Source organism: Nerophis ophidion, linkage group LG11, assembly GCF_033978795.1.
Source record: "Nerophis ophidion isolate RoL-2023_Sa linkage group LG11, RoL_Noph_v1.0, whole genome shotgun sequence".
Classification (NCBI taxonomy): domain Eukaryota; kingdom Metazoa; phylum Chordata; class Actinopteri; order Syngnathiformes; family Syngnathidae; genus Nerophis; species Nerophis ophidion.
The window spans coordinates 21,187,831-21,212,046 of record NC_084621.1 but is presented as its reverse complement, the minus strand read 5'-3'; the positions used below and the strand labels follow the sequence as shown (position 1 = coordinate 21,212,046).

At 37.6% G+C, this 24,216-nt stretch overlaps 19 non-coding genes across 19 annotated transcripts; 10 read left to right on the top strand and 9 right to left on the bottom strand.

Moving 5' to 3' along the window:
* Positions 1–571: 571 nt before the first annotated feature.
* trnak-cuu (transfer RNA lysine (anticodon CUU)) lies at positions 572–644 on the top strand. The gene has a single exon. It is a non-coding gene; the product is annotated as a tRNA-Lys (tRNA).
* An 838-nt stretch (positions 645–1,482) lies between these two features.
* Positions 1,483–1,555, top strand: trnak-cuu (transfer RNA lysine (anticodon CUU)). Its single transcript has one exon. It is a non-coding gene; the product is annotated as a tRNA-Lys (tRNA).
* A 372-nt stretch (positions 1,556–1,927) lies between these two features.
* trnaq-cug (transfer RNA glutamine (anticodon CUG)) lies at positions 1,928–1,999 on the bottom strand. Its single transcript has one exon. It is a non-coding gene; the product is annotated as a tRNA-Gln (tRNA).
* A 496-nt stretch (positions 2,000–2,495) lies between these two features.
* On the bottom strand, positions 2,496–2,567 carry trnap-cgg (transfer RNA proline (anticodon CGG)). The gene has a single exon. It is a non-coding gene; the product is annotated as a tRNA-Pro (tRNA).
* Positions 2,568–3,738: 1,171 nt separating this feature from the next.
* Positions 3,739–3,810, top strand: trnaq-uug (transfer RNA glutamine (anticodon UUG)). Its single transcript has one exon. It is a non-coding gene; the product is annotated as a tRNA-Gln (tRNA).
* A 1,025-nt stretch (positions 3,811–4,835) lies between these two features.
* On the bottom strand, positions 4,836–4,907 carry trnaq-uug (transfer RNA glutamine (anticodon UUG)). The gene has a single exon. It is a non-coding gene; the product is annotated as a tRNA-Gln (tRNA).
* Positions 4,908–6,725: 1,818 nt separating this feature from the next.
* trnap-agg (transfer RNA proline (anticodon AGG)) lies at positions 6,726–6,797 on the top strand. The gene has a single exon. It is a non-coding gene; the product is annotated as a tRNA-Pro (tRNA).
* A 1,290-nt stretch (positions 6,798–8,087) lies between these two features.
* trnaq-cug (transfer RNA glutamine (anticodon CUG)) lies at positions 8,088–8,159 on the top strand. Its single transcript has one exon. It is a non-coding gene; the product is annotated as a tRNA-Gln (tRNA).
* Positions 8,160–12,914: 4,755 nt separating this feature from the next.
* trnaq-uug (transfer RNA glutamine (anticodon UUG)) lies at positions 12,915–12,986 on the bottom strand. The gene has a single exon. It is a non-coding gene; the product is annotated as a tRNA-Gln (tRNA).
* A 172-nt stretch (positions 12,987–13,158) lies between these two features.
* Positions 13,159–13,230, top strand: trnap-cgg (transfer RNA proline (anticodon CGG)). The gene has a single exon. It is a non-coding gene; the product is annotated as a tRNA-Pro (tRNA).
* Positions 13,231–13,715: 485 nt separating this feature from the next.
* Positions 13,716–13,787, top strand: trnaq-cug (transfer RNA glutamine (anticodon CUG)). Its single transcript has one exon. It is a non-coding gene; the product is annotated as a tRNA-Gln (tRNA).
* A 920-nt stretch (positions 13,788–14,707) lies between these two features.
* Positions 14,708–14,779, bottom strand: trnap-agg (transfer RNA proline (anticodon AGG)). The gene has a single exon. It is a non-coding gene; the product is annotated as a tRNA-Pro (tRNA).
* Positions 14,780–15,169: 390 nt separating this feature from the next.
* Positions 15,170–15,241, bottom strand: trnaq-cug (transfer RNA glutamine (anticodon CUG)). The gene has a single exon. It is a non-coding gene; the product is annotated as a tRNA-Gln (tRNA).
* A 383-nt stretch (positions 15,242–15,624) lies between these two features.
* trnaq-uug (transfer RNA glutamine (anticodon UUG)) lies at positions 15,625–15,696 on the bottom strand. Its single transcript has one exon. It is a non-coding gene; the product is annotated as a tRNA-Gln (tRNA).
* Positions 15,697–16,349: 653 nt separating this feature from the next.
* trnaq-cug (transfer RNA glutamine (anticodon CUG)) lies at positions 16,350–16,421 on the top strand. Its single transcript has one exon. It is a non-coding gene; the product is annotated as a tRNA-Gln (tRNA).
* A 1,660-nt stretch (positions 16,422–18,081) lies between these two features.
* On the top strand, positions 18,082–18,153 carry trnaq-uug (transfer RNA glutamine (anticodon UUG)). Its single transcript has one exon. It is a non-coding gene; the product is annotated as a tRNA-Gln (tRNA).
* A 2,186-nt stretch (positions 18,154–20,339) lies between these two features.
* trnaq-uug (transfer RNA glutamine (anticodon UUG)) lies at positions 20,340–20,411 on the bottom strand. Its single transcript has one exon. It is a non-coding gene; the product is annotated as a tRNA-Gln (tRNA).
* A 172-nt stretch (positions 20,412–20,583) lies between these two features.
* Positions 20,584–20,655, top strand: trnap-cgg (transfer RNA proline (anticodon CGG)). Its single transcript has one exon. It is a non-coding gene; the product is annotated as a tRNA-Pro (tRNA).
* Positions 20,656–23,565: 2,910 nt separating this feature from the next.
* On the bottom strand, positions 23,566–23,637 carry trnaq-uug (transfer RNA glutamine (anticodon UUG)). The gene has a single exon. It is a non-coding gene; the product is annotated as a tRNA-Gln (tRNA).
* Positions 23,638–24,216: the final 579 nt, after the last annotated feature.

The window sequence follows — 24,216 nt, the reverse complement described above, 5'->3', positions numbered from 1 at the left end:
GAGACACAACTGTATTTATTTCGGATGTTTTTATTAATCTCTTGAGTCTTTAATGTATGGAATATTAAATGGCAAAAGCCCAAAATGCTGCACCCGAAAACTAAAATGGCTCAACTCAAAACGCTGCAACATGAAACAACGAAAGATGAAATGCAGACAACACGAAATGTCGTGGCACGAAACATCGCAACAGTAACAATCATTCATCAAGGTAGAGCATGAGACTCTTAATCTCAGGGTCGTAGGTTCGAGCCCCACGTTGGGCGATTGACCTTTTGCCAAGGAAATTCAACACGATGCAGTGTGACACTTTTAATAAATCAATAAAAAAAACTGTAACGATGTGTGAGTTTGCATTCTTCTACTAAGTAAAATGGCTCAACTCAAAACGCTGCAACATGAAATGCCGACAACACGAAACGTCGCAATACAAAATGCTACAACAGCTGCAACACCAAATGGGGCAACTTGACCGTAACACAAAACGCAATCAACACGAAACGATGTAACACAAAATGCTACATGAATATTTTTGTACAGTCACGGTTAATTTTCAAGGTAAATAACACAGGCCCGGCTAGCTCAGTCGGTAGAGCATGAGACTCTTAATCTCAGGGTCGTGGGTTCGAGCCCCACGTTGGGCGGTTAAATTTTTTTCCAAGGAAATTCAACACAAACACTGCCACACTTCTAATAAATAAACAAAAACCTGTAACGATGAGCAAAATGCTGCAACATGAAAAAACGCAACATGAAATGCCGACAACACGAAATGTCGCGGCACGAAACGTCACAACACGAAATGCTGTGACACCAAACGGCGCAACACGAAATAGCGCGACCCAAATCATGAAACATCATAACACAAAACGCCGTCAACACGAAACGTTGCAACACAAAATGCTACATGAATACTTTTGTACAGTATCAATCACTTATCAAGATTCTGGATCCAGCTCAGTCGGTAGAACATGGGACTTATAATTTTATGGTCGTGGGTTCGAGCCCCACGTTGGGCGATTGACTTTTGCCAAGGAAATTCAACATGAGACAGTGCGACACTTCAAATAAATCAATTAAGAAAAAAACTGTAATGATGTACGAGTACTCATTCTTCTGTTAAACTTTCTTAATTAACAACATTTTTGTTTTTGTACAGTAATAATCAATATAGAGCGCATACGTAGCTAAGAAACACCGCAGCACGTAACAACGTGACATGAAACCCATCAAACTTTCACGGCAAAAGCCCAAAATGCTGCACCTGAAAACTAAAATGGCTCAACGCAAAACATTGCAACATGAAACAACGCAACATCAAATGCCGACAACACAAAATGTCGGGGTAAAAATATCGCAACACAAAATGCTGCAACAGCTGTGACACCAAACGGGGCAACATGAAATACCGCGACCCAAATCATGAAACATCATAACACAAAACACCGTCAACACGAAACGTTATCAGGGTCACCCATGCAGGCCCGGCTAGCTCAGTCGGTAGAGCATGAGACTCTTAATCTCAGGGTCGTGGGTTCGAGCCCCACGTTGGGCGTTTGAATTTTGCCAAAGAAATTCATATCACGAGATGGTGCGACACTTCAAATAAATCAATTAAAAAAACTGTAACGATGTGCGAGTTCGCATTCTTCTGTTGAATTCACTTTATTAATAATATTTTTCTTTTTTTACAGTAATATTATGTAGTTTAGAAAGTTCAAAATCAAGTTTAAAATCACATAAAAAGAAAACTGCGTGTACGAGGGAAAAAGGTAGGAATAAAAACATGACTCATAAACATATAAGGGACACAATCTGAAAAATGGACAAGGAACTATTCTTCACAGAAATGTTTATTTGCATTTTTCACAGAAGCATTAATTAAAGGAGAGTGATGCTGAACACTTTTCGCTTCAATGTTTCAAGAAGGTTCCACCAAGACTTGAACTTGGATCACTGGAATCAGAGTCCAGAGTGCTAACCATTACACCATGGAACCTGTAAATGTACGTGTAAAACAATGTGATCCTACAGTACACAGTACTTGATTGGATTTGCTAGATTTTCATTGATCCCTTGAGTGTGTGATGTCTGAAAAACATAGGTCAAAGTTTAAAATCAAGTTTTAGGTCAAAAGTAAAAATAAATATGACTAAGTGAGTACGAGGTACAAAGTACTGACTGAAAACAGGACTTAAAAACTTTAGACCTTGTCCAGGATTTGATACCAGGGTCTCTCATACTTTAAGCAAAAATACAGGAGTGGACCAACAAGACCTGGAACAAGTCTTTCCAGAAAATCTCATGAAAAGTCAAATTTTAATAGGGGACGCAATCTGAAACTTGATTACCTTATTGCACTTTTATACTTATTGATCACTTGAGTGTGTGATGTTTGAAAAAAAAAAGGTTCAAATCAAGCCTAAAGTCACAAATACAATGACAACTGTGTGAATGAGGAAGAAAGTTATGATTGCAAAAAGGAGTACTAAAGAGGGCTTGTCCGGGAATTGAACCCGGGAGCTCTCGCACCCGAAGCGAGAATCATACGACTAGACCAACAAGCCCTGCATACATATTTCCCCAACTGATCTCATGAAATGTGAAATTAGGGGACACAATCTGAAATGTTGTGGCAAACTTTTGACCAACATTTTAATTTACTACCATTTTCATGAACAAATCTATTATATCCATTCAAGTCCTCTTTACTGCATGATATTTTTGTATTTAAATATAGATTCCATGGTGTAATGGTTAGCACTCTGGACTTTGAATCCAGTGATCCAAGGTCAAGTCTTGGTGGAACCAATTTACGGTAAATTAAGTAATATGGTAATCATTAATAATACTGTTATTGATAAGTCTACATAACATAGACAACAGCGCACATACTACTTAGTATGGTAACTGATTGCTGCTGTATTCACTCCACGTAACAATGAGCACATGGCTAATTAATATGGTAATTTATTCACGTGTGGATCGAGACTTCAGTTGAGAGAGAGAGATAGAGAGAGAGAGAGAGAGAGTTAGAGAGAGAGAGAGGATGACAGATCAAAGATCCATACAACATAATCTGGTATGATTTCATAGTTTAAAGCACTATTTGTGTATTTTTTTTGATAAATAAGTGCTAAAATTTTTTTTGCTTGCGCGCTTTGTACGCTCACATGAATTATTTGTGCCCCAGGTGTGCCCCAGTACAGTATTAGGTCTAGTGACGTCCCTGGTGTACGAGGGGAAAAGTCATGACTGAAAACAGGAGTTATAATTTTAACACAAGGACTTGTCCAAGACCAACAAACCATACAACAGGATAGCCGAACAAATCTCAAATAAAATGTGAGGTTCTAATAGGGGACACAATCTGAAACTGGGTTAAAACTTTGCACTTTTAACCCAAATTTGGATTCACTGCTTCCTTCAGGTGTGAATTAAAACATGTTTGTTAAAAGTTTTGACACAATGTCAGATCGTGTCCCTTATTAAAATCTCAAATGTCATGAGATTTGTTAAACTCGGACGAGCACTTTGTGTTTATAATTCTTGTTTTCAGTCATGACTTTTCCCCTCGTACACACAGTCACAAGTCTTGTCTTTTTTTCAATTTTAGACTTGATTTAAACGTTTCCCTCCAAATTTCTGACAACTTACACTCAAGGTGTCAATGAGATTTAATCACATTTCATCAATACTATTTACTGTTGGATCACTTTATTTAGGGGTTTATGTACAGGTTCCATGGTGTAATGGTTAGCACTCTGGACTTTGAATCCAGTGATCCAAGTTCAAGTCTTGGTGGAACCTTCTTGTGACATTAAGAGTGATTAGTGTTTAGTACAACCCTGACATCCCTTTAAGTATTTTCACATAAAAAAAGGAATGAGTCTAAATTTGGCTTAAAAGTACAATGTTGTAATCCAGTTTCTAATTGTGCTCTTATAAGTCCGGTTTTTAGTAAGAACTTGTTCCCTCGTACACACACTTGTCTTTACATTTGTGACTTTAAACTTTTACATCAATATTCCATACATCACACACTCAAGAGATCAATAAAAATCTCAGAAATAAATACAGTTGTGTCTCAACTTACGAGCTCTATTAGTTCTAGGACAGAGGTGGTAAACCCTCAGTTTATTTATGCATGAAAATGGTAGTCAATCAAAATATGTGTTAAAAGCACAGTTTCAGATTGTCCCCTATTAAAACATTGTAACATTTTTAAAATATTTTCGCCATTTTATATTTAAGGCTTGTTGGTCTAGTCGTATGATTCTCGTTTAGGGTGCGAGAGGTCCCGGGTTCAATTCCGGACAAGCCCTTATGTTTATAAGTCCTATTTTTAATCATAACTTGTCTTTCTTGTACACACAGTTGTTGTTACATTCGTGACTTATCAAACACAGTGGTACCTAAATTTATGAACACAGTTTGTTCTAGGACTGAGCTGGTAACCTTTTGTTCATCTATGTATGAAAATGTCAGTGAATCTAAATAAGTATAAAAGTGCAAAAAGGTAACCAAGTTTCCAATTGTGTCCTCTATTAAAATTTCAAACTTCATAACATTCGCTGCTAAGTCTCGTTCCAGGACTTCTTAGTATCGTCGTATCCTTCTTGCTCAGAGTGTGAGAGATGGTCTGGGTTCAAATCCTGGACAAGCTTTTATGTCTTTAAGTCCTGTTTTCAGTCACTACTTTTTACCTCATTCACACATAGTCATATTTCTTTCTATTTTTGACTGTGAACTACATTGTAAACTATTTTTATCCTATTTTCTGAAGGCATACACTAAAGCAATCAATGAAAAATGTCCACTTAAATACTGCAAGTTGGTTCCACCAAGACTTGAACTTGGATCACTGGATTCAAAGTCCAGAGTGTTAACCATTACACCATGGAACCTACACAATCCTAAAATAATTTGAACACCAACAAACAAGACCAACAAACCCTGCAACAGGATTTTGATTGATTGAAGCTTTTATTAGTAGATTGCACAGTACAGTACATATTCCGTACAATTGACCACTAAATGGTAACACCCGAATACGTTTTTCAACTTGTTTAATTGCCACCCCAGTCCACGTTAATCAATTCATGGATTGCTGAACAAATGTTTAATAGGGGACACAATCTTTTAACAAAAAATTAAATTCACTACCATCTTCATGCACAAATGAAATAAGGGTTTACAAGATCAGTCCTAGAACAAATAGAGCTTGTAAAGTAAGACCCAACTTTATTTGATTGTGCAGATTTTCATTTATCCGTTGATTATGTGCCCTCTGGAAAAGTAAAATAAAAGTTCAAAACCAAGTCTAAAGTCAAAAATGTAACAAGTGTGTGTACGAGGGACACAATGCGCTTGGGCCTGCCAGGTCTGTCCGGCATCCTCCCCCACCATCGCAGCCAACTCACCACCAGGTGGTGATCGGTAGAAAGCTCTGCCCCTCTCTTCACCCGAGTGTCCAAAACATAAGGCCGCAAATCCGATGACACAACTACAAAGTCGATCATGGAACTGCGGCCTAGGGTGTCCTGGTGCCAAGTGCACATATGGACACCCTTATGTTTGAACATGGTGTTTGTTATGGACAAACTGTGACGAGCACAAAAGTCCAATAACAAAACACCACTCGGGTTTAGATCCGGGCGGCCATTCTTCCCAATCACGCCTCTCCAGGTTTCACTGTCGTTGCCAACATGAGCGTTGAAGTCCCCCTGTAGGACAAGGGAATCACCCGGGGGAGCACTTTCCAGTACTCCCTCGAGTGTTCCCAAAAAGGGTGGGTATTCTGAACTGCTGTTTGGTGCGTAAGCACAAACAACAGTCAGGACCCGTCCCCCCACCCGAAGGCGAAGGGAAGCTACCCTCTCGTCCACTGGGTTGAACTCAAACGTGCAGGCTTTGAGCCGGGGGGCAACGAGAATTGCCACCCCAGCCCGTCGCCTCTCACTGCCGGCAACGCCAGAGTGGAAGAGGGTCCAGTCCCTCTCGGGAGAACTGGTTCCAGAGCCCTTGCTGTGCGTCGAGGTGAGTCCGACTATATCCAGCCGGAACTTCTCTACCTCGCGCACTAGCTCAGGCTCCTTCCCCCCCAGTGAGGTGACGTTCCACGTCCCAAGAGCTAGGTTCTGTAGCCGAGGATCGGACCGCCAAGTGCCCTGCCTTCGGCTGCCGCCCAGCTCACAATGCACCCGACCTCTATGGCCCCTCCCATGAATGGTGAGCCCATTGGAGGGGTGACCCACGTTGCCTCTTTGGGCTGTGCCCGGCCGGGCCCCAAGCCATTGTTTACAAATTTAGTAAATAAATAACCCAAAAAATTATAATTTGTTGATTTCTTACTGTACTGAAAATGAACCGAACCGTGACCTCTAAACCGAGGTACGTACCAAACCAAAATATTTGTGTACCGTTACACCCCTAATAACTAAAAAAAAAAAAAATAGCTTTAATTCCTTTTTTTTGCCACATTCATTTTAAGGGCTTGTCAGTCCTGTGTAATGATATTGATTCAGGTTCAATTTCCAGACAAGACCTTGTGTTTATAAGTCTTATTTACAATCATAACTTTTTTCCTGGTACACACAGTTTCAGTTTATTTATGCATGAAAATGGTAGTCAATCAAAATATGTGTTAAAAGCACAGTTTTAGATTGCGGCCCCTATTAAAAGATTAACACTTTTTTAAAAGATGTTTGCCACTATTCTTTTAAGGCTTGTTGGTCTAGTCGTATGATTCTCGCTTAGGGTGCGAGAGGTCCCGGGTTCAATTCCCGGACAAGCCCTGATTTTTATTAGTCCTACTTTTAATCACAACTTCTCTTTCTTGTACACACACTTGTTGTTACATTCATGACTTATCAAACACAGTGGTACCTAAATTTATGACCACAGTTTGTTCTAGGACTGAGCTGGTAACCCTTAGTTCATCTATGTATGAACATGTCAGTGAATCTAAATAAGTTTAAAAGATAACATTTGTTGGTAAGTCTCATTCCAGGAATTAGTATTGTCTCATCCTTCTTGCTGAGGCGTGTGAGAGACGATCTGGGTTCAAATCCTGGACAAGTTTTTATGGGCTACATTATACACCCCCGCTTCCACCAAACCCTCCCCCCAACCCGGCCCACCTCAACCGACGCACGGGGGGAGGGTATAATGTAGCCCGGAAGAGTTAGTTCTGCATGGAATTCTGGGTATTTGTTCTGTTGTGTTTATGTTGTGTTACGGTGCGGATGTTCTCCCGAAATGTGTTTTGTCATTCTTGTTTGGTGTGGGTTCACAGTGTGGCGCATATTAGTAAGAGTGTTAAAGTTGTTTAAACCGGCACCTTCAGTGTGACCTGTATGGCTGTTGAACAAGTATGCCTTGCAGTCACTTACATGTGTCCACAGAAGCCACATACAACATGTGACGCATAGTTTTTGGAGAGCGCTAACGACAGTGCCATCACAGTTTGTCCTTATTGTTGTGTGAGTGAAAACCAGCAGACTTTCGAGAGAATATTTGCTATTCAAGTTGGGAGGTTCCTGAAAAAGTTGGTAGGGTTGGCAAGTGTGATGCTGTCAAGTGACATTGATAATAAACTCCCGGGTGGCACTAACATTACATTTTTGCGCTATTCCCTGATAATCCCTTATGTTTAAGGACTGAGCTGGTAACCCTCAGTTTATCTATGTATGAAAATGTCAGTGAAACTAAACATGTGTAAAAGTGCAATAAAATAACCTAATTTTGGATTGTGTCGTCTATTAAAATCTCAAATTTCATGAGATTTTCTGGAAAGACTTCTTCCAGGTCTTGTTGATCCACTCCTTTATTTTTGCTTTGGGTGTGAGAGACCCTTGTTTCAAATCCTGGATAAACTCTAAAGTTTTTAAGTCCTGTTTTCAGTCAGTACTTTTGACCTCGTACTCACTTAGTCATATTTATTTTTACTTTTGACCTAAAACTTGATTTTGAACTTCGACCTATGTTTTTCAGACATCACACACTCAAGGGATCAATGACAATCTATCAAATCCAATCAAGTACTGTGTACTGTAGGATCACATTTTTTTACATGGACATTTACAGGTTCCATGGTGTAATGGTTAGCACTCTGGACTCTGAATCCAGTGATCCAAGTTCAAGTCTTGGTGGAACCTTCTTGAAACATTAGAGTGATTAGTGATCAATACCACCTCCATTTAATTAATGCTTCTTTGAAAAATGCAAATCAACATTTCTGTGAAGAACAGTTTCTTGTCCATTTTGAGATTGTGTCCCTTATGTGTTTATGAGTCCTGTTTTTATTCCTAACTTTTTACCTCGTACACACAGTTGTCTTTTTATGTGATTTTAAACTTGATTTTAAACTTTCTTAGCCTCATATGCACTCTTTATTGATTATTACTGTACAAAAAGAAAAATATTATTAATAAAGTGAGTTTAACAGAAGAATGCAAACTTACCAATTTTCGGTAAATTAAGTAATATGGTAATCATTAATATTAGTGTTATTGATTAATTATTTTGGAGAATTCATATATGTTTAAGAGTCCTTTCTTTATTCATAGTCCTGTTTGGATCAGCTAGTACTTTTCAATGTAAATTCTGTATACCAGTTTCCAGAGGTGGGACCAAGTCATTGTTTTGCAAGTCACAAGTAAGTCTCAAGTCTTTGCCCTCAAGTCTCGAGTCAAGTCCCGAGTCAAGACAGGCAAGTCCAGAGTCAAGTCCAAAGTCAATACTGGGAAGTCTCAAGTCAAGTCCCAAGTCCTGCATTTTGAGTTTCGAGTCATTTCAAGTCTTTTTAACCACAGACTAATATATGTACACAGATTGTGTATGCTTTTAAAACGCTGTATGTATTTATTATAAAAAAAACTGTGCTTACACTGCACTTCATAATAGCACTATTAACCAGTTATTCTAAACATTTAACTCATTCCTTTACAGCAGTGGTCCCCAACCTTTTTGTATCCGCGGACCGGTCAACGCTTAATAATTTGTCCCGCGGCCCGGGGGGGGGTGTCTTTTTTTTTTTTTTCTTCTTTGTCATGAAAAAGGGACGTTTTTGTCATGAAAAAGGGAGTTTTTGTGTGGTTGGTGCACTATTTGTAAGTGTATAATGTGTTTTTATGTTGATTTAATTAAAAAAAAAAAAAAAAAATTCTTCTGCGGCCCGGTGGTTGGGGACCACTGCTTTACAGTATAAACACATTTCAAAAAACAACTTATTTGCACAAAAGTGTTAACATTGTATTTCCATGGAATATTGCATTGTAACTAGTTCCACAGCAGTTTCTATCCTGTTCTTACCTTATCTCATTGATCTCATCTCACACTGTATGTGTTTATGTGTGCGTACACATAAAAAACATAACAAATACATGAACATAACAATGAACAGTGCTGTACATTTTAGATGTCAGGGCTCTATGGAATATGTACACATATTCTTAATATAGTATACATTTTTACTGCCCTTTATTTGACTATGTTTGTCTTTTTGTAGGTGACTAAAATTTGCGGTGCTGCTGACCGCCGTCTAACGTTACGTTACTGTTTGTGATACATTCACTAACGTAACGATATGTGTAGGTACCTCATGCAACCCTGCTTAAAAAAAAAAAAACACTTGACAAAAAGTATGAATAAGGTAGCGAACTGCAGTGGACACAACAGATTGCCGTGTTTGCAATGACGTTATAACCATAGACATCTTATAAGTAGACGCAGAATTGGCTGCTGTGATGCAAGCAATTTGGCCGCCATCTTGAAGTGGTGATGAGGAGCCGGCAAGCAGCCTAAACTGACAGTTGACAGGTATAAAACAAACATGCTGCGCTGGTATTCAGCGTTTTCCTGCTCAAATGAGCGGACTGTTGAAAATAGGAATTGGGGGATTACTTTTCACAAGTAAGATTTAACATTAACATACTATTGGTTGTATTTTGTGAAAATAATATTACCACAGAGTTAAGCAGGAGCAAAGAACTACAATATTTGTATGTGAAAATCACAAAGAAATCTTCTGGGGGAGGATGACCCCCCTGCAGGTATTTGGTTTACAAACTTTCAGGCCCACCTATAACAAAATTCAACAGCCGCCACTGATTATGATGCATTCTCATTTTATTGTAACCACAGATAAGTCTTCAAGTAACAATATTCAAATACTAACTTTGTTTGGTAAGACAGAATTTGTTTTTATTCTGAATCCAGTGAAACAGATTGGTGGTTTTAGCTGAAATAAAGACTTTCAGGTGTTTATATATGTTTAAGTATTTGGCAGACACTTTTATCCAAAGCAAAATACATGAAAAATACATAAAAAACAATCACTGTAAACATGATCATTTAAGGGAAGAATGTAATAGAAAATATCAATACAAAGTGTCAAGACAGAATAAACTCTCTGCTGTTGCAGCAACAGAGATAAAGTCTATAACAGTGGTTCTCAACCTTTTTTCAGTGATATACCCCCTGTGAACATGTTTTTAATTCAAGTACCTCCTAATCAGAGCAAAGCATTTTTGGTTGAAAAAAGAGATAAAAAGGTAAAATACAGCACTATGTCATCAGTTTCTGATTTATTAAATTGTATAACAGTGCAAAATATTGCTCATTTGTAGTGGTCTTTCTTGAACTATTTGAAAAAAAAAGATGTAAAAATAACTAAAAACTTGTTGAAAAATAAACAAGTGATTCAATTTTAAATAAAGATTTCTACACATAAAATTAATCAACCTAAAATGCCCTCTTTGGGGATTGTAATAGAGATCCATCTGGATTCATGAACTTCATTCCAAACATTTCTTCACAAAAAATAAATCTTTAACATCAATATTTATGGAACATGTCTGCAAAAAATCTAGCTGTCAACACTGAATATTGCATTGTTGCATTTTTTCCCCACAGTTTATGAACTTACATTCATATTTTGTTGAAGTGTTATTCAGTAAATATATTTATAAAGGATTTTGAATTGTTGCTATTTTTAGAATATTTAAAAAAAATTTCATGTATATACCCCTTGGCATACTTTCAAGTACCCCATTTGAGAACCACTGGTCTATAGGTCCGTAAGATATATAGATATCTAATGTATTCATTTATTGTTTATGTAGGATATACGCATGTACATATAACCTAATCATATTGTTTCTTTAACTTAAAAATAGCTGACTGTTTTTTTCCCCCTTCTCTGGGATTATATTCCCAGTTTTGATCTCAGACAACTGGTCACTTATAGTATATAAGAATATTCTATTTCTGTTAAGCAAATTATGAACAAGCCAAGACATGTGTCCTTTATCATAGTTACACGTATGACAAAAAAGCGCGTGAATATCAGTGGTATTCAGTGAGGTAATATGAATTAAATGTGCTGACAGTTAATTGCTCCTGCGAAAGGAATTGCCCTGAGTGGAGCGGATCACCACTCCAAGATGGCGGCCCCGCGTCTCGTCTGCGGCAACAGGCAGTAGCGCTCGTTGCTGTGTACCCTTATATGATGTCTATGGTTATAACGTTAGCAGTGAGTTTACAGCCTCACTGATTTAACTACACAACACATAAAAGTTACGTTACTCAGCCAATAAACTTTAGTTTACATTCAAAACGTACCCTTCTTTGTGCAACTTTAAATGTCGAACGAAGTTGCAAGTTGTTGCGTCTCCGTCTGTAATCTTCCAACCGCAAGTTTTGCATACGGCAATTACTTTTTTGTTAACCAAGTTGTAGTTTTAATACCCGAACGAAACACTTTATGGCATAATTTTTCCTCACATATTCTTCTATTGATTGAGAGCTCTTCTTCGTTGGTTTTCCTGCAATTTGATTGGATGAATGCTGTGTGACGAAAATAACGTGGATGTAATTTGATTGGCTGTTGTACTGACAAGTAGCGCACAGGCTGTCACCGCACACACTGACACACTTGCGGACACAATGGAAGATACGGAGCGCTCCTGAATAACTTTTTAATCTTTGGGTTTTGGGGAAAGTTGCAAGTCATGTCAAGTCAAAAGGCTCAAGTCCAAGTCAAGTCACAAGTCATTGATGTTAAAGTCTAAGTCGAGTTGCAAGTCGTTTTACATTTTGTCAAGTCGAGTCTAAAGTCATCAAATTCATGACTCGAGTCCGACTCGAGTCCACACCTCTGGCATTTTGTATTGCGAAGTTTCGTGTTGTCGGCATTTCATGTTGCAGCGTTTTGGGTTGAGCCATTTTAGTTAGTAGAAGAATGCGAACTCGCACATCGTTACAGTTTTTTTATTGATTTATGAAAAGTGTCGCACTGTCTCGTGTTGAATTTCCTTGGCAAAATTCAATCACCCAATGTGGGGCTCGAACCCACGACCCTGAGATTAAGAGTCTCATGCTCTACCTTGATGAATGATTGTTACTGTTGCGATGTTTCGTGCCACGGCATTTCGTGTTGTCGGCATTTCATCTTGCGTTGTTTCATGTTGCAGCGTTTTGGGTTGAGCCATTTTAGTTTTCGGGTGCAGCATTTTGGGCTTTTGCCATTTAATATTCCTTGCATCAAACACTCAAGAGATCAATAAAAACATCCAAAATAAATACAGTTGTGTCTCAACTTACGAGCTCTATTTGTTCTAGGACTGAGGTGGTAAACCCTCAGTTTATTTCTATGCTGAGTAAGAAGGACCATCAAGACAGAATAGGAATAAAGAGGGGGATGTATCCCTTTCACATTCCAATGACTAAAACAATACAGACTTCTGTAGACAAAGAGAAACTGGTATAGAGAATATATATTGAAAAGTACTAGCTGATCCAAACATGACTATGAATAAAGAAAGGACTATTAAACATACATGAATTCTCCAAAATATTTTATTAATAACAGTATTATTAATGATTTCCATAGTACTTAATTTACCGTAAATTGGTCCCACCAAGACTTGAACTTGGATCACTGGATTCAAAGTCCAGGGTGCTAACCATTACACCGTGGAACCTGTATTTAAATACTAAAATATCATGCGGTAAAGAGGACTTGAATGGATATAATAGATTTGTTCATGAAAATGGTAGTAAATTAAAATGTTGGTCAAAAGTTTGCCACAACATTTCAGATTGTGTCCCCTAATTTCACATTTCATGAGATCAGTTGGGGAAATATGCATGCAGGGCTTGTTGGTCTAGTCGTATGATTCTCGCTTCGGGTGCGAGAGGTCCTGGGTTCAATTCCCGGACAAGCCCTCTTTAGTACTCCTTTTTGCAATTATAACTTTCTTCCTCATTCACACAGTTGTTATTGCATTTGTGACTTTAGGCTTGATTTGAACATTTTTTTTTTCAAACATCACACACTCAAGGGATCAATAAGTATAAAAGTGCAATAAAGTAATCAAGTTTCAGATTGTGTCCCCTATTAAAATCTGACGTTTCATGAAAGACTTGTTCAAGGTCTTGTTGGTCCACTCCTGTATTTTTGCTTAAGGTACGATAGACCCTGGTATCAAATCCTGGACAATCTCTAAAGTGTTCAAGTCCTGTTTTCAGTCAGTACTTTGTACCTCGTACTCACTTAGTCATATTTATTTTTACTTTTGACCTAAAACTTGATTTTAAACTTCGACCTATGTTTTTCAGACATCACGCAGTCAAGGGATCAATGACAATCAATCAAATCCAATCAAGTACTGTGTACTGTAGGATCACATTGTTTTACATGTACATTTACAGGTTCCATGGTGTAATGGTTAGCACTCTGGACTCTGAATCCAGTGATCCAAGTTCAAGACTTGGTGGAACCATCTTGTAACCTTAGAGTGAAAAGTGTTCAGTATCACTGTCATTTGATTAATGCTTCTGAGAAAAATGCAAATAAACAACATTTCTGTGAAGAATAGTTCCTTGTCCATTTTCAGATTGTGTCCCTTATATGTTTATGAGTCATGTTTTTATTCCTACCTTTTTCCCTCGTACACACAGTTGTCTTTTTATGTGATTTTAAACTTGATTTTAAACTTTCTAAGCTACATAATATTACTGTACAAAAAGAAAAATATTATTAATAAAGTGAATTTAACAGAAGAATGCCAACTTGCATATCGTTACAGTTTTTTTAATTGATTTATTTGAAGTGTCTCACCGTCTCGTGGTATGAATTTCTTTGGCAAAATTCATACGCCAAAGAAATACAGTGATCCAAGTTCAAGTCTTGGTGGATTCAACTTGCAGTATTTAAGTAGACATTTTTCATTGATTGATTTAGTCCATACCCTCAGAAAATAGGATAAAAATAGTTTACAATGAAGTTCACAGTCAAAAGTAGAAATAAATATGAATATGTGTGTACGAGATAAAAAGTAATGACTGAAAACAGGACTTAAAGATATAAAGGCTTATCCAGGATTTGAACCCAGACTATCCCTCACACTCTGAGCAAGAAGGATACGACGATACTAAGAGGTCCTGGAAAGAGATTTACCAACAAATGTTATGAATTGTGAGATTTTAATGGGGACACAATCTGGAACTCTTTGCACTTTTATACTTACTTAGATCCACTGACATTTTCATACATAGATGAACTAAGGGTTACCAGCTCTGTCCTAGAACAAACTGTGGTCATAAATGTAGGTACCACTGTATTTGATAAGTCACAAATGTGACAACAACTGTGTGTACAAGAAAGACAAGTTATGATTAAAAATGGGACTTGCAAACATAAGGGCTTGTCCGGGAATTGAACCCGGGACCTCTCGCACCCTAAGCGAGAATCATACGACTAGACCAACAAGCCTTAAAAACACAATGGAATACATCCTTTAAAAAATGTTGTAATCTTTTAATAGGGGCCACAATCTGAAACTGTGCTTTTAACACATATTTTGATTGACTACCATTTTCATGCATAAATAAACTGAGGGTTTACCACCTCAGTCCTAGAACTAATAGAGCTCGTAAGTTGAATTTATTTCGGAGATTTTTAATGATTTTATTGATCTCTTGAATGTGTGATGTATGGAATATCGATGAAAAAGTTTAAAGTCACAACTGTAAAGACATTTGTGTGTACGAGGGAAAAAGTTCTTACTAAAAACAGGACTTATAAACATAAGAGCACAGATAGAAACTGGACTACAGCACTGTACTTTTAAGCCAAATTTAAATTCACTCCAATGTTACAAGAAGGTTCCACCAGGACTTGAACTTGGATCACTGGCTTCAGAGTCCAGAGTGCTAACCATTACACCATGGAACCTGTAAATGTACATGTAAAACAATGTGATCCTACAGTACACAGTACTTGATTGGATTTGAAAGATTGTCATTGATCCCTTGAGTGTGTGATGTCTGCAAAAATGATGAAAATCAAGTCTAAAGTCACAAATGTAACAACAACTGTGTGTACCAGGAGAAATGATCCGATTTATAAGACTTATAAACACAAGGGCTTGTCTGGAAATTGAATTTCTTTAGAATAGACCAACAAGCCCTGAAAATTAATGTGGCGAAAATATAAACTCTTACTACGGACTATAATACCAAACCGCACTTTTAACACATTCTTTAATTTAATTTTGATTTATTTTTCATTTAAAAGATATTCAGGTGAATCATACTGAACACTGTATATTTACAAGTTGGTCCCACCAAGACTTGAACTTGGATCACTGGATTCAAAGTCCAGAGTGATAACCGTTACACCATGGAACCTGTAAATGTACATGTAAAACAATGTGATCCTACAGTACACAGTATTGATATACTTTGATAGAGTTTTATTGAGTGTAAGTTGTAAGGAAAATGGAGGGAAACGTTTAAATCAAGTCTAAAATTGAAAAAAAGACAAGACTTGTGACTGTGTGTACGAGGGGAAAAGTCATGACTGAAAACAGGAATTATAATTTTAACACAAGGACTTGTCCAAGACCAACAAACCCTGCAACATGATTGCTGTACAAATCTCAAATAAAATGTGAAATTTTAATAGGGGACACAATCTGAAACTGGGTTAAAACTTTGCACTATTAACCCAAATTTGGATTCACTGCTTTCTTCAGGTATGAATTAAAAAATGGTTAAAAGTTTTGACACAATGTCAGATTGTGTCCTTTATTAAAATCTCACATTTCATGAGATTTATTGAACTTGGACGAGTACTTGTGTTTATAATTCCTGTTTTTAGTCATGACTTTTCCCCTCATACACACAGTCACAAGTCTTGTCTTTTTTTTTTTACTTTAGACTTGATTTAAACGTTTCCCTCCATTTTCCTGACAACTTACACTCAAGGTGTCAATGAAAATCTATCAAAGTTCATCAGTACTGTTTACTGTTGGATCACTTTATTTAGGGGTTTGTACACAGGTTCCATGGTGTAATGGTTAGCACTCTGTACTCTGAATCCAGTGATCCAAGTTCAAGTCTTGGTGGAACCTTCTTGTCACATTAAGAGTGATTAGTGTTTAGTACATCCTTTTAAGTATTTTTACATGAAAAAAGGAATGAGTCTAAATTTGGCTTAAAAGTAAAATGTTGTAATCCAGTTTCTAATTGAGCTCTTATATGTTTATAAATCCTGTTTTTAGTAAGAACTTGTTCCCTCGTACACACACTTGTCTTTAAATGTGTGACTTAAAACTTTTACATCAATATTCCATACATCACACACTCAAGAGATCAACAAAAATCTCTGAAAAAAATACAATTTACGAGCTCTATTAGTTCTAGGACTGAGGTGGTAAACCCTCAGTTTATTTATGCATGAAAAAGGTAGTCAATCAAAATATGTGTTAAAAGCACAGTTTCAGATTGTGGCCCCTATTAAAGGATTAAAACATTTTTAAAAGATGTATGGTATTATGTCCCTCAGGCTCGTTGGTCTAGTTTTATGATTCTCGCTTAGGGTGCGAGAGGTCCCGAGTTCAATTCCCGGACAAGCCCATATGTTTGTAAGTCCTATTTTTAATCATAACTTGTCTTTCTTGTTCACACAATTGTTGTTACATTTGTGACTTATCAAACACAGTGGTACCTAAATTTATGACCACAGTTTGTTCTAGGACTGAGCTGGTAACCCTTAGTTCATCTATGTATGAAAATGTCAGTGAATCTAAATAAGTATCAAAGTGCAAAAAGGTAATCAAGTTTCCGATTGTGTCCTCTATTAAAATTTCACATTTCAGAACCTTCGTTGGTAAGTCTCAGTCCAGAACTTCTTAGTATCATCGTATCCTTGCTCAGATTGGGAGAGATGGTCTGGGTTCAAATCCTGGACAAGACTTTATGTCTTTAAGTCCTGTTTTCAGTCACTACTTTTTACCTCACTCACAGATAGTCATATTTCTTTCTACTTTTGACTGTGAACTTCATTGTAAACTATTTTTATCCTATTTTCTGAAGGAATACATTAAGTCAATCGATGAAAAATGTCCACTTAAATACTGCAAGTTGGTTCCACCAAGACTTAAACTTGGATCACTGAATTCAAAGTCCTAACCATTACTCCATGGAACCTACACAATCCTAAAATAATTTGAACACAAGGACTTGTCCAAGACCAACAAACCCTGCAACAGGGTTTTGATTGATTGATTGATTAAAACTTTTATTAGTAGATTGCACAGTACAGTACATATTCCGTAGAATTGACCGCTAAATGGTAACACCCGAATAAGTTTTTCAACTTGTTTAAGTCGGGGTCCACGTTAATCAATTCATGGATTGCTGAACAAATGTTTAATAGGGGACACAATATTTTAACAAAAAATTAAATTTACTACCATCTTCATGCACAAATCAAATAAGGGTTTACAAGATCAGTCCTAGAACAAATAGGGCTTGTAAAGTAAGAACCAACTGTATTTGATTGTGCAGATTGTCATTGATCCCTTGAGTGTGTGATGTCAAAATAAAGGAGATACAAGTTCAAAATTAAGTTCACAGTCAAAAATCTAACCCGCGGGAGAGTCCTCAGCTTGAAGCGTCCCTCTGTCTCGGATTTTTAGTTTTCTACCATTTTCATGAAAAAATATCAAACACATCTGTTATATCCAATCAATTACTGTTTACTGCAGTATCATTTGGGGGAATTATACAGGTTCCATGGTGTAATGGTTAGCACTCTGGACTTTGAATCCAGTGATCCAAGTTCAAGTCTTGGTGGAACCAACTTGTACAACTGGAGTGGATAATATTCAGAGTGTCCTGCAGCATGAAAAAGAGAGCTCCTTAAATGTTGATAAAAGTGCAATTTCAGATTGTTTCTTATTAGTAGATATTTTTCAATTATAACTTTTTTCATTTGTGACTTTTGACTTGATTTTGATCATTTTTTTATTGACATCACTCACTTATGGGATCCATAAAAACTAGGAGTGTAACAGTACGTGTATTTGTATTAAACCGTTTTGGTACGGGGGTCCCAGTTGGGTTCGGGGGTGTACCTAGCGAGTTTCCACATGAACATATGAAGTAGCCCCCTAAACTAAAGTCTTAACAAGCTGCTCCTCTCCGATGGTCTGGGTTCAAATCCTGAACAAGCTTTTATGTCTTTAAATCCTTTGTTCAGTCATTACTTTTTACTTCGTACACACAGGGTAATATTTCTTTCTACTTTTTACTGTGAAATTCATTGTAAACTATTTTTAGCCTAATTTTCGAAGGCATACACCATGGGTGTCCAAACTTTTTCCACAGAGGGCCGCACACGGAAAAATTTAAGCATGCGGGGGCCATTTTGATATTTTTCATTTTCAAACCATAACAAAATATATGGATTTTTTTTTTTTTAATCCTTAGGTCTCCTGGGGAGCATAGAGGGTCTCAGTCACTAAAATGTTAAAAATGAGTCGAATTATATATTTTATTTATTTATTTAATGCTTACAGTAAATCTCTATATCAACTTGAGGTTGGTATAAAGTAAAACAAAAGGGGTTTTATGCCTTTTTTGTCAAAGACAACTTTGTTTTTTATAGTAAAACTGAAATATGCAGTATTTAGATGGATAGATTTCATATTGCGTCGTTTTGCACATCGTTACAGTTTTTTTATTTATTTATTAAAAGTGTGGCAGTGTTCGTGTTGAATTTCCTTGGGAAAAATTTAAAAGTCCAATATGGGGCTCAAACCCACGACCCTGAGATTAAGAGTCTCATGCTCTACCGACTGAGCTAGCCGGGCCTGCATTGATCTCGAAAATATTCATGTAGCATTTTGTATTGCGACGTTTCGTGTTGTCGGCATTTCATGTTGCAGCGTTTTGGGTTGAGCCATTTTAGTTAGTAGAAGAATGTGAACTCGAACATTGTTACGTTTTTTTTATTGATTTATGAAAAGTGTCGCGGGCTTCACGGTGGCAGAGGGGCTAGTTTGTCTGCCTCACAATACGAAGTTCCTGCAGTCCTGGGTTCAAATCCAGGCTCGGGATCTTTCTGTGTGGAGTTTGCATGTTCTCCCCGTGAATGCGTGGGTTCCCTCCGGGTACTCTGGCTTCCTGCCACTTCCAAAGACATGCACCGGGGGATAAGTTAATTGACAACACTAAATTGGCCCTAGTGTGTGAATGTGAGTGTGAATGTTGTCTGTCTATCTGTGTTGGCCCTGCGATGAGGTGGCGACTTGTCCAGGGTGTACCCTGCCTTTCGCCCGATTGTAGCTGAGATAGGCGCCAGCGCCCCCCGTGACCCCGAAAGGGAATAAGCGGCAGAAAATGGATGGATGGATGGAAAAGTGTCGCACTGTCTCGTGTTGAATTTCCTTGGCAAAATTCAATCACCCAATGTGGGGCTCGAACCCACGACCCTGAGATTAAGAGTCTCATGCTCTACCTTGATGAATGATTGTTACTGTTGCGATGTTTCGTGCCACGACATTTCGTGTTGTCGGCATTTCATCTTGCGTTGTTTCATGTTGCAGCGTTTTGGGTTGAGCCATTTTAGTTTTCGGGTGCAGCATTTTGGGCTTTTGCCATTTAATATTCCTTGCATCAAACACTCAAGAGATCAATAAAAACATCCGAAATAAATACAGTTGTGTCTCAACTTACGAGCTGTATTTGTTCTAAGACTGAGGTGGTAAACCCTCAGTTTATTTCTATGCTGAGTAAGAAGGACCATCAAGACAGAATAGGAATAAAGAGGGGGATGTATCCCTTTCACATTCCAATGACTAAAACAATACAAACTTCTGTAGACAAAGAGAAACTGGTATACAGAATATATATTGAAAAGTACTAGCTGATCCAAACATGACTATGAATAAAGAAAGGACTCCTAAACATTTATGAATTCTCCAAAATATTTGATCAATAACAGTATTATTAATGATTACCATATTACTTAACTTACCATAAATTGGTTCCACCAAGACTTGAACTTGGATCACTGGATTCAAAGTCCAGAGTGCTAACCACTACACCGTGGAACCTGTATTTAAATACAAAAATATCATGCGGTAAAGAGGACTTGAATGGATATAATAGATTTGTTCATGAAAATGGTAGTAAATTAAAATGTTGGTCAAAAGTTTGCCACAACATTTCAGATTGTGTCCCCTAATTTCACATTTCATGAGATCAGTTGGGGAAATATGCATGCAGGGCTTGTTGGTCTAGTCGTATTATTCTCGCTTCGGGTGCGAGAGGTCCCGGGTTCAATTCCCGGACAAGCCCTCTTTAGTACTCCTTTTTGCAATCAAAACTTTCTTCCTCATTCTCACAGTTGTCATTGTATTTGTGACTTTAGGCTTGATTTGAACATTTTTTTTTTCAAACATCACACACTCAAGGGATCAATAAGTATAAAAGTGCAATAAGGTAATCAATTTTTGAGATTGTGTCCCCTATTAAAATCTGACTTTTCATGAGATTTTCTGGAAAGACTTGTTCCAGGTCTTGTTGGTCCACTCCTGTATTTTTGCTTAAGGTATGAGAGACCCTGGTATCAAATCCTGGACAAGGTCTAAAGTTTTTAAGTACTGTTTTCAGTCAGTACTTTGTACCTCGTACTCACTTAGTCATATTTATTTTTACTTTTGACCTAAAACTTGATTTTAAACTTCGACCTATGTTTTTCAGACATCACACACTCAAGGGATCAATGACAATCTATCAAATCCAATCAAGTACTGTGTACTGTAGGATCACATTGTTTTACACGTACATTTACAGGTTCCATGGTGTAATGGTTAGCACTCTGGACTCTGAATCCAGTGATCCATGGTCAAGTCTTGGTGGAACCTTCTTGAAACATTGAAGCGAAAAGTGTTCAGTATCACTGTCATTTGATTAATGCTTCTGTGAAAAATGCAAATAACATTACTTTTGTGAAAAATAGTTCCTTGTCCATTTTCAGATTGTGTCCCTTATATGTTTATGAGTCATGTTTTTATTCCTATTTTTTTCCTTCGTACACACAGTTGTCTTTTTATATGATTATTAGGGACGGCGTGGCGCAGTGGGAGAGTGGCCGTGCGCAACCGAGGGTCCCTGGTTCAAATCCCACCTAGTACCAACCTCGTCACGTCCGTTGTGTCCTGAGCAAGACACTTCACCCTTGCTCCTGATGGGTGCTGGTTGGCGCCTTGCATGGCAGCTCCCTCCATCAGTGTGTGAATGGGTAAATGTGAAAGTAATGTCAAAGCGCTTTGAGTACCTTGAAGGTAGAAAAGCGCTATACAAGTACAACCCATTTATCATTTATTTAAACTTGATTTTAAACTTTATAAGCTACATATTATTACTGTACAAAAAAAAAATATTATTAATAAAGTGAATTCAACAGAAGAATGCGAACTCGCACATCGTTACAGTTTTTTTAATTGATTTATTTGAAGTGTCGCACCGTCTCGTGATATGAATTTCTTTGGCAAAATTCAAACACCTAACGTGGGGCTCAAACCAACGACCCTGAGATTAGGAGTCTCATGTTCTACCGACTGAGCTGGATCCAGAACCGTGATAAGTGATTGATACTGTACAAAAATGTTCATGTAGCATTTTGTGTTGCAACGTTTCGTGTTGATGGCGTTTTGTCTTATGATGTTTCATGATTTGGGTCGCGGTATTTCATGTTGCTCCGTTTGGTGTCACAACTGTTGCAACATTTCGTGTTGCGACGTTTCGTGCCACGACATTTCGTGTTGTCGGCATTTCATGTTGCGTTGTTTCATGTTGCAGCGTTTTGGGTTGAGCCATTTTAGTTTTCAGGTGCAGCATTTTGGGCTGTTGCCGTAAAAGTTTGATGGGTTTCATGTCACGTTACGTGCTGTGGTGTTTCTTAGTTACATATGCGCTCTTTATTGATTATTACTGTACAAAAAGAAAAATATTATTAATTAAGTGAGTTTGGCAGAAGAATGCAAACTCGCTCATCGCTACAGTTTTTTTTATTGATTTATGAGAGGTGGAGCACCGTCTCATGTTGGATTTCCTCAGCAAAATATACTTGCCCAACGTGGGGCTCGAACCTACGACCCTTAGATTAAGAGTCTCATGTTCTACCGATTGAGCTAGCCGGGCCCGCACAAAAATTGTTGATGAGTGATTGTTACCGTACAAAAATATTAATGTAGCATTTTGCGTTGGAACGTTTTGTGTTGGAACGTTTTGTGTTACGATGTTTCATGATTTGGGGTGCACTTTTTCATGTTTTTCTGCATTTCATGTTGCAGCGTTTTGCACATCGTTACAGGTTTGTTTGTGTTTTTATTGTAAGTGTTGCACTGTCTCGTACTGAATTTCCTTGGCGAAAAAATCAACCGCCCGACTCGAACTCACGACCCTGAGATTAAGAGTCTCCACCGACTGAGCTAGTCGGGCTTGCATCATCTAATCTGGTAATTAATTGTCACTGTACAAAAATATTCATGTAGCATTTTGTGTTGCATTGTTTCGTGTTGATGGTGTTTTGTGTTACAGTCATGTTGCGCCATTTGGTGTTGCAGCTTGTGTAGCATTTTGTATTGCGACGTTTCGTGTTGTCAGCGTCTTGGGTTGAGCCATTTTAGTTAGTAGAAGAATGCCAACTCGTACATCGTTAGTTTTTTAATTGATTTATTTGAAGTTGCGTTGTTTCATGTTGCAGCGTTTTGGGTTGAGCCATTTTAGTTTTCGGGTTCAGCATTTTGAGCTTTTGCCATTTAATATTCCATACATCACACACTCAAGATATCAATAAAAACATCCGAAATAAATACAGTTGTGTCTCAACTTACGAGCTCAATTAGTTCTAGGACTGAGGTGGTAAACCCTCAGTTTATTTATGCATGAAAATGGTAGTCAATCAAAATATGTGTTAAAAGCACAGTTTCAGATTGTGTCATCTATTAAAATGTTAAATTTTTTAAAGATTTATGCAAAGTTATTTTACAGGCCTTGTTGGTCTCGTCGTATGATTCTCACTTCGGGTGCTATACATCCAATCTAATATTTCCCTGGTACAAACATGTGTCATTACATTTGTGACTTCGGACTTGATTTTGAACAATTTTTCAGACATCACACATTTAAAGGATCCATTAAAATTTATCAAACTAAATATAGTTGTATTACTGAACAATTTGTCACTAAAATACAGCAGGTTGGTTCCACCAAGACTTGAACTTGGATCACTGGATTCAAAGTCCAGAGTGCTAACCATTACACCATGGAACCTGTAAATTGGCCAAATTTATTCTGCATTAAAGAGTACTTGATTGGATATAAGAGCTGTTGTTCAACATTTGTTCATGAAAATGGTAGTAGATTAAAATGTTGGTCAAAAGTTTACCACAACATTTCAGATTGTGTCCCCTAATTTCACATTTAATGAGATTAGTTGGGCAACCTTGCATGCAGGGCTTGTTGGTCTAGTCGTATGATTCTCGCTTCGGAAGCGAGAGCCCCTGGATTCATTTCCCAGGCCGGCCCTCTTTAGTACTCCTTTTTGCAATCATAACTTTCTTCCTCATTCACACAGTTGTCATTGTATTTGTGACTTTAGACTTGATTTGAACATTTTTTTTCAGACATCACACACTCAGGGGATCAATAAGTATAAAAGTGCAATAAGGTAATCAAGTTTCAGATTGTGTCCCCTATTAAAATCTGACGTTTGATGAGATTTACTGGAAAGATTTGTTCCAGGTCTTGTTGGTCCACTCCTGTATTTTTGCTTAAGGTATGAGAGACCCTGGTATCAAATCCTGGACAAGGTCTAAAGTTTTTAAATCCTGTTTTCAGTCAGTACTTTGT